At 46.4% G+C, this 9,358-nt stretch overlaps 2 non-coding genes across 2 annotated transcripts; both read left to right on the top strand.

The window, feature by feature from the left end:
* Positions 1-132: 132 nt before the first annotated feature.
* Positions 133-251, top strand: LOC119347969. The gene has a single exon (XR_005168613.1). It is a non-coding gene; the product is annotated as a 5S ribosomal RNA (ribosomal RNA).
* Positions 252-9,057: 8,806 nt separating this feature from the next.
* On the top strand, positions 9,058-9,176 carry LOC119347967. The gene has a single exon (XR_005168611.1). It is a non-coding gene; the product is annotated as a 5S ribosomal RNA (ribosomal RNA).
* The last annotated feature ends 182 nt before the right edge of the window (positions 9,177-9,358 follow it).

The raw sequence follows: 9,358 nt of genomic DNA on the forward strand, positions 1-9,358 counted from the left end.
GCACGTTTGCAGTAAGTTTTAGCTCGTTGGTCATTATTCACGCGTGTAGCGGCGGGCAAAGCAAAGTACAAACATCTTTGTAGTGGAGTTGGGAGGGGCAAGCATAAGGGACGAAGATGGGGCTAACATGTCGTATGCGATCATACCAGCACTAAAGCACCGGATCCCATGACAACTTTGAAGTTAAGCGTGCTTGGGCGAGAGTAGTACTAGGATGGGTGACCTCCTGGGAAGTCCTCGTGTTGCATTCCCTCTTTAATTTTTTTGCGCGGCGTGCAAAAGAAAACTCATGGCCGCGACATATATTTACCACGTTTTATTATTTTGCACGTTTGCGGTAAGTTTTAGCTCGTTGGTCATTATTCACGCGTGTAGCGGCGGGCGAAGCAAAGTACAATCGTCTTTGTAGTGAAGCTGGTGTTGGGGAACGTAGCAGAAAACAAAAAATTTCCTACGGTTTCACCAAGATCCATCTATGAGTTCATCTAGCAACGAATGACCGGATGCATCTACATACCTTTGTAGATTGCGAGCGGAAGCGTTCGAAGAACGGGGATGATGTAGTCGAACACGACGTGAACCAAATCACCGGAGATCCTAGCACCGAACGGACGGCACCTCCGCTTTCAACACACGTACGGAACAGCCACGTCTCCTCCTTCTTGATCCAGCAAGGGGGGAGGAGAGGTTGAGGGAGATGGCACCAGCAGCAGCACGACGGCGTGGTGTTGATGGAGCTGCAGTACTTCGGCAGGGCTTCGCCAAGCACTATGGAGGAGGAGGAGGAGGAGGAGGAGGAGTTGGAGAGGGAGAAGGAGGCAACCAAAGGCGTGTATCAAAAAGCCCTATTTCCCCCACTATATATAGGGGTGCCAGGGGGGCGCCGACCCTAGGAGATCCAATCTCCTAGGGGGGCGGCGGCCAAGGGAGGTTTCCCTCCGCCCCAAGGCACCTAGGGGTGCCTTCCACTAGTGGGACTCCTCCCCTTTGGAAACCCTAGGCGCATGGGCTTATTGGGGCTGGTGCCCTTGGCCCATGTAGGCCAAGGCGCACCCCCTACAGCCCATGTGGCCCCCTGGGGCTGGTGGCCCCACCCGGTGGGCCCCCGGGACCCTTCCGGTGGTCCCGGTACAATACCGATAACCCCGAAAACTTGTCCCGATGACCGAAATAGCACTTCCTATATATAATTCTTTACCTCCGGACCATTCCGGAACTCCTCGTGACGTCCGGGATCTCATCCGGGACTCCGAACAACATTCGGGTTACTACATATACATATCCCTACAACCCTAGTGTCACCGAACCTTAAGTGTGTAGACCCTACGGGTTCGGGAGATATGTAGACATGACCGAGAAGACTCTCCGGTCAATAACCAACAGCGGGATCTGGATACCCATGTTGGCTCCCACATACTCCACGATGATCTCATCGGATGAACCACGATGTCAAGGATTCAAGCAACCCCGTATTCAATTCCCTTTGTCAATCGGTATGTTACTTGCCCGAGATTCGATCGTCGGTATCCCAATACCTTGTTCAATCTCGTTACCGGCAAGTCACTTTACTCGTACCGTAATGCATGATCCCGTGACCAGACACTTGGTCACTTTGAGCTCATTATGATGATGCATTACCGAGTGGGCCCGACGATACCTCTCCGTCATATGGAGTGACAAATCCCAGTCTCGATCCGTGTCAACCCAACAGACACTTTCGGAGATACCCGTAGTATACCTTTATAGTCACCCAGTTACGTTGTGACGTTTGGCACACCCAAAGCACTCCTACGGTATCCGGGAGTTACACGATCTCATGGTCTAAGGAAAAGATACTTGACATTGGAAAACTCTAGCAAACGAACTATACGATCTTTAAGCTATGTTTAGGATTGGGTCTTGTCCATCACATCATTCTCCTAATGATGTGATCTCGTTATCAATGACATCCAATGTCCATAGTCAGGAAACCATGACTATCTGTTGATCAACGAGCTAGTCAACTAGAGGCTTACTAGGGACATGTTGGTGTCTATTATTCACACATGTATTACGATTTCCGGATAATAGAATTATAGCATGAATAAAGACAATTATTATGAACAAGGAAATATAATAATAATGCTTTTATTATTGCCTCTTGGGCATATTTCCAACAGTCTCCCACTTGCACTAGAGTCAATAATCTAGTTACATTGTGATGAATCGAACACCCATGGAATTCTGGTGTTGATCATGTTTTGCTCTAGGGAGAGGTTTAGTCAACAGATCTGCTACATTCAGGTCCGTATGTACTTTACAAATCTCTATGTCTCCATTTTGAACATTTTCACGAATGGAGTTGAAGCGATGCTTGATGTGCCTTGTCTTCTTGTGAAACCTGGGCTCCTTGGCAAGTGCAATAGCTCCAGTGTTGTCACAGAAGAGTTTGATTGGCCCCGACGCATTGGGTATGACTCCTAGGTCGGTGATGAACTCCTTCACCCATATTGCTTCATGTGCTGCCTCCGAGGCTGCCATGTACTCCGCTTCACATGTAGATCCCGCCACGACGCTCTGCTTGCAGCTGCACCAGCTCACTGCTCCACCATTCAACATATATACGTATCCGGTTTGTGACTTAGAGTCATCCAGATCTATGTCGAAGCTAGCGTCGACGTAACCCTTTACGACGAGTTCTTCGTCACCTCCATAAACGAGAAACATATCCTTAGTCCTTTTCAGGTACTTCAGGATATTCTTGACCGTTGTCCAGTGTTCCTTGCCAGGATTACTTTGGTACCTTCCTACCAAACTTACGGCAAGGTTTACATCAGGTCTGGTACACAGCATGGCATACATAATAGAACCTATGGCTGAGGCATAGGGGATGACGCTCATCTCTTCTATATCTTCTGCCGTGGTCGGACATTGAGCTGAGCTCAATTTCACACCTTGCAACACAGGCAAGAACCCCTTCTTAGACTGATCCATATTGAACTTCTTCAATATCTTATCAAGGTATGTGCTTTGCGAAAGACCTATGAGGCGTCTCGATCTATCTCTATAGATCTTGATGCCTAATATATAAGCAGCTTCACCAAGGTCCTTCATTGAAAAACTCTTATTCAAGTAGGCCTTGATGCTGTCCAAGAGTTCCATATTATTTCCCATCAAAAGTATGTCATCTACATATAATATGAGAAATGCTACAGAGCTCCCACTCACTTTCTTGTAAACGCAGGCTTCTCCATAAGTCTGCGTAAACCCAAACGCTTTGATCATCTCATCAAAGCGAATGTTCCAACTCCGAGATGCTTGCACCAGCCCATAAATCGAGCGTTGGAGCTTGCACACCTTGTCAGTATTCTTAGGATCGACAAAACCTTCTGGTTGCATCATATACAATTCTTCCTTAAGGAAACCATTAAGGAATGTCGTTTTGACGTCCATCTGCCATATTTCATAATCATAAAATGCGGCAATTGCTAACATGATTCGGACGGACTTCAGCTTCGCTACCGGTGAGAAAGTCTCATCGTAGTCAACCCCTTGAACTTGTCGATAACCCTTAACGACAAACCTAACTTTATAGATGGTCACATTACCATCCGCGTCTGTCTTCTTCTTAAAGATCCATTTATTTTCTATGGCTCGCCGTTCAACGGGCAAGTCAGTCAAAGTCCATACTTCGTTTTCATACATGGATCCTATCTCGGATTTCATGGCTTCTAGCCATTTGTCGGAATCCGGGCCCGCCATCGCTTCTTCATAGTTCGAAGGTTCACCGTTGTATAACAACATGATTTCCAAGACAAGGTTGCCATACCACTCTGGTGCGGAACGTGTCCTTGTGGACCTTCGAATTTCAGTAGGAGATTGATCAGAAGTATCTTGATCATCATCAATAACTTCCTCTCTAGTCGGTGCAGGCACCTTAGGAACATTTTCTTGAGTCGCGCCATTTTCCGGTTCAAGAGGTAATACTTCATCAAGTTCTACTTTCCTCCCACTTACTTCTTTCGAGAGAAACTCTTTCTCTAGAAAGGACCCATTCTTGGCAACAAAGATCTTGCCATCGGATCTGAGGTAGAAGATATACCCAATAGTTTCTTTAGGGTATCCTATGAAGACGCATTTTTCCGATTTGGGTTCGAGCTTTTCAGGTTGAAGTTTCCTGACATAAGCATCGCATCCCCAAACTTTTAGAAATGACAGCTTAGGTTTCTTCCCAAACCATAATTCAAACGGTGTCGTCTCAACGGATTTCGACGGTGCCCTATTTAAAGTGAATGCAACAGTCTCTAAAGCATAGCCCCAAAAAGATAGTGGTAAATCGGCAAGAGACATCATAGATCGCACCATATCTAATAGAGTGCGATTACGATGTTCGGACACACCATTACGCTGAGGTGTTCTAGGCGGCGTGAGTTGTGAAACTATTCCACATTTTCTTAAGTGTGTGCCAAATTTGTGACTCAAGTATTCTCCTCCACGATCTGATCGTAGAAACTTGATTTTCCTGTCACGTTGATTTTCAACCTCACTCTGAAATTCCTTGAACTTTTCAAAGGTCTCAGACTTGTGTTTCATTAAGTAGACATACCCATATCTACTCAAGTCATCAGTGAGGGTGAGAACATAACGATAGCCACCGCGAGCCTCAACACTCATTGGACCGCACACATCAGTATGTATGATTTCCAATAAGTTGGTTGCTCGCTCCATTGTTCCTGAGAACGGAGTCTTGGTCATTTTACCCATGAGGCATGGTTCGCACGTGTCAAATGATTCATAATCAAGAGACTCTAAAAGTCCATCAGCATGGAGCTTCTTCATGCGTTTGACACCTATGTGACCAAGGCGGCAATGCCACAAGTATGTGGGACTATCATTATCAATCTTACATCTTTTGGTACTTACACTATGAATATGTGTAGCATTACGCTCGAGATTCATAAAGAATAAACCATTCACCATCGGAGCATGACCATAAAACATATCTCTCGTATAAATAGAACAACCATTATTCTCGGATTTAAATGAGTAGCCATCTCGAATTAAACGAGATCCTGATACAATGTTCATGCTCAAACTTGGCACTAAATAACAATTATTGAGGTTCAAAACTAATCCCATAGGTAAATGTAGAGGTAGCGGGCCGACGGCGATCACATCGACCTTGGAACCATTCCCGACGCGCATCATCACCTCGTCCTTCGCTAGTCTCCGTTTATTCCACAGCTCCTGTTTTGAGTTACAAATGTGAGCAACCGCACCGGTATTAAATACCCAGGAGCTACTACGAGTACTGGTAAGGTACACATCAATTACATGTATATCACATATACCTTTCGTTTTGCCAGCCTTTTTGTCCACTAAGTATTTGGGGCAGTTCCGCTTCCAGTGACCACTTTCCTTGCAATAAAAGCACTCAGTCTCGGGCTTGGGTCCATTCTTTGGCTTCTTCCCGGCAGCTTGCTTGTCGGGTGCGGCAACTCCCTTGCCGTCCTTCTCGAAGTTCTTTTTACCCTTGCCCTTCTTGAACTTAGTGGTTTTATTGACCATCAACACTTGATGTTCCTTCTTGACTTCTACCTCTGCTGATTTCAGCATAGCAAATACTTCAGGAATGGTCTTTTCCATCCCCTGCATATTGAAGTTCATCACAAAGCTCTTGTAGCTCGATGGAAGCGACTGAAGGATCCTGTCAATGACCGCGTCATCTGGGAGATTAACTCCCAGCTGAGTCAAGCGGTTATGTAACCCAGACATAGTGAGTATGTGCTCACTGACAGAACTATTTTCCTCCATCTTACAGCTGAAGAATTTGTCGGAGACTTCATATCTCTCGACCCGGGCATGAGCTTGAAAAACCATTTTCAGCTCTTCGAACATCTCATATGCTCCATGTCTCTCAAAACGCTTTTGGAGCCCCGGCTCTAAGCTGTAAAGCATGCCGCACTGAACGAGGGAGTAGTCATCGGTACGTGCCTGCCAAGCGTTCATAACGTCTTGTTCTGCAGGGAGAACAGGTGCATCACTTAGCGGTGCTTATAGGACATAATCTTTCTTGGCCGCTATGAGGATGATCCTCAGGTTCCGGACCCAGTCCGTGTAGTTGCTGCCATCGTCTTTCAGCTTGGTTTTCTCTAGGAACACGTTGAAGTTGAGGACTACATTGGCCATTTGATCTTCAAGACATATTGTAAAGATTTTAGACTAAGTTCATGATAATTAAGTTCATCAAATCATAATGAACTCCCACTTAGATAGACATCCCTCTTCTAGTCATCTAAGTATAACATGATCCAAGTTAGCTAGGCCGTGTCCGATCATCACGTGAGACGGACTAGTCAACGTCGGTGAACATCTTCATGTTGATCGTATCTTCTATACGACTCATGCTCGACCTTTCGGTCTTCTATGTTCCGAGGCCATGTCTATGCACATGCTAGGCTCGTCAAGTCAACCTAAGTGTATTTCGTGTGTAAATCTGTCTTACACCCGTTGTATGTGAACGTTAGAATCTATCACACCCGATCATCACGTGGTGCTTCGAAACAACGAACTGTCGCAACGGTGCACAGTTAGGGGGAACACTTTCTTGAAATTATTATGAGGGATCATCTTATTTACTACCGTCGTTCTAAGCAAACAAGATGCAAAACATGATAAACATCACATGCAATCAAATAATAATAGTGACATGATATGGCCAATATCACATAGCTCCTTTGATCTCCATCCTGGGGCTCCATGATCATCTTGTCACCGTCATACTCATCGACATGTAAGTTGTGATTCCTATTACAATAGCATGAACATCTCATACATCACATATAGATCATTCATCATTCATCACAACTTTGGCCATATCATATCACAAAGCACTTGCTGCAAAAACAAGTTAGACGTCCTCTAATTGTTGTTGCAAGTTTTACATGGCTGAAGTAGGGTTCTAGCAAGAACGTTTTCTTACCTACGTGAAAGCCACAACGTGATTTGTCAACTTCTATTTATCCTTCATAAGGACCCTTTTCATCGAATCTGCTCCAACTAAAGTAGGAGAGACAGACACCCGCCAGCCACCTAATGCAACAAGTGCATGTTAGTCGGTGGAACCGGTCTCACGTAAGCATACGTGTAAGGTTGGTCCGGGCCGCTTCATCCCACAATACCGTTGAAGCAAGATAAGACTAGTAGCGGCAAGAAAGTTGACAACATCTACGCCCACAACAAATTGTGTTCTACTCGCGCAAGAAGAACTACGCATAGACCTAGCTCATGATGCCACTGTTGGGGAACGTAGCAGAAAACAAAAAATTTCCTACGGTTTCACCAAGATCCATCTATGAGTTCATCTAGCAACGAGTGATCGGATGCATCTACATACCTTTGTAGATCGCGAGCGGAAGCGTTCAAAGAACGGGGATGATGTAGTCGAACACGACGTGATCCAAATCACCGGAGATCCTAGCACCGAACGGACGGCACCTCCGCGTTCAACACACGTACGGAACAGCCACGTCTCCTCCTTCTTGATCGAGCAAGGGGGGAGGAGAGGTTGAGGGAGATGGCACCAGCAGCAGCACGACGGCGTGGTGTTGATGGAGCTGCAGTACTCTGGCAGGGCTTCGCCAAGCACTATGGAGGAGGAGGAGGAGGAGGAGGAGTTGGAGAGGGAGAAGGAGGCAACCAAAGGTGTGTCTGAAAAAGCCCTCCTTCCCCCACTATATATAGGGGTGCCAGGGGGGCGCCGGCCCTAGGAGATCCAATCTCCTAGGGGGGGCGGCGGCCAAGGGAGGTTTCCCTCCCCCCAAGGCACCTAGGGGTGCCTTCCACTAGTGGGACTCCTCCCCTTTGGAAACCCTAGGCGCATGGGCCTATTGGGGCTGGTGCCCTTGGCCCATGTAGGCCAAGGCGCACTCCCTACATCCCATGTGCCCCCCGGGGCAGGTGGCCCCACCCGGTGGGCCCCCGGGACCCTTCCGGTGGTCCCGGTACAATACCGATAACCCCGAAAACTTGTCCCGATGGCCGAAATAGCACTTCCTATATATAATTCTTTACCTCCGGACCATTCCGGAACTCCTCGTGACGTCCGAGATCTCATCCGGGACTCCGAACAACATTCGGGTTACTGCATATACATATCCCTACAACCCTAGCGTCACCGAACCTTAAGTGTGTAGACCCTACGGGTTCGAGAGATATGTAGACATCACCGAGAAGACTCTTCGGTCAATAACCAACAGCGGGATCTGGATACCCACGTTGGCTCCCACATACTCCATGATGATCTCATCGGATGAACCACGATGTCAAGGATTCAAGCAACCCCGTATTCAATTCCCTTTGTCAATCGGTATGTTACTTGCCCGAGATTCGATCGTCGGTATCCCAATACCTCGTTCAATCTCGTTACCGGCAAGTCACTTTACTCGTACCATAATGCATGATCCCGTGACCAGACACTTGGTCACTTTGAGCTCATTATGATGATGCATTACCGAGTGGGCCTGGTGATACCTCTCCGTCATATGGAGTGACAAATCCCAGTCTCGATCCGTGTCAACCCAACAGACACTTTCGGAGATACCCGTAGTATACCTTTATAGTCACCCAGTTATGTTGTGACGTTTGGCACACCCAAAGCACTCCTACGGTATTCGGGAGTTACACGATCTCATGGTCTAAGGAAAAGATACTTGACACTGGAAAACTCTAGCAAATGAACTATACGATCTTTAAGCTATGTTTAGGATTGGGTCTTGTCCATCACATCATTCTCCTAATGATGTGATCTCGTTATCAATGACATCCAATGTCCATAGTCAGGAAACCATGACTATATGTTGATCAACGAGCTAGTCAACTAGAGGCTTACTAGGGACATGTTGGTGTCTATTATTCACACATGTATTACGATTTCCGGATAATACAATTATAGCATGAATAAAGACAATTATTATGAACAAGGAAATATAATAATAATGCTTTTATTATTGCCTCTAGGGCATATTTCCAACAGCTGGGAGGGGCAAGCATAAGGGACGAAGACGGGGGTAACATGTCGGATGCGATCATACCAGCACTAAAGCACCGGATCCCATCAGAACTCTGAAGTTAAGCGTGCTTGGGCGAGAGTAGTACTATGACGGGTGACCTCCTGGGAAGTCCTCGTGTTGCATTCCCTTTTTAATAAATTTTTTTGCGCGGCGTGCAAAAGAAAACTCACGGCCGCGACATATATATACCACGTTTTATTATTTTGCATGTTTGCGATAAGTTTTAGCTCGTTGGTCATTATTCACGCGTGTAGCGGCGGGCAAAGCAAAGTACAATCGTCTTTGTAGTGGAGCTGGGAGGGGAAAGC

This window comes from Triticum dicoccoides, unplaced genomic scaffold (assembly GCF_002162155.2).
Source record: "Triticum dicoccoides isolate Atlit2015 ecotype Zavitan unplaced genomic scaffold, WEW_v2.0 scaffold812, whole genome shotgun sequence".
In the NCBI taxonomy this organism is placed as follows: domain Eukaryota; kingdom Viridiplantae; phylum Streptophyta; class Magnoliopsida; order Poales; family Poaceae; genus Triticum; species Triticum dicoccoides.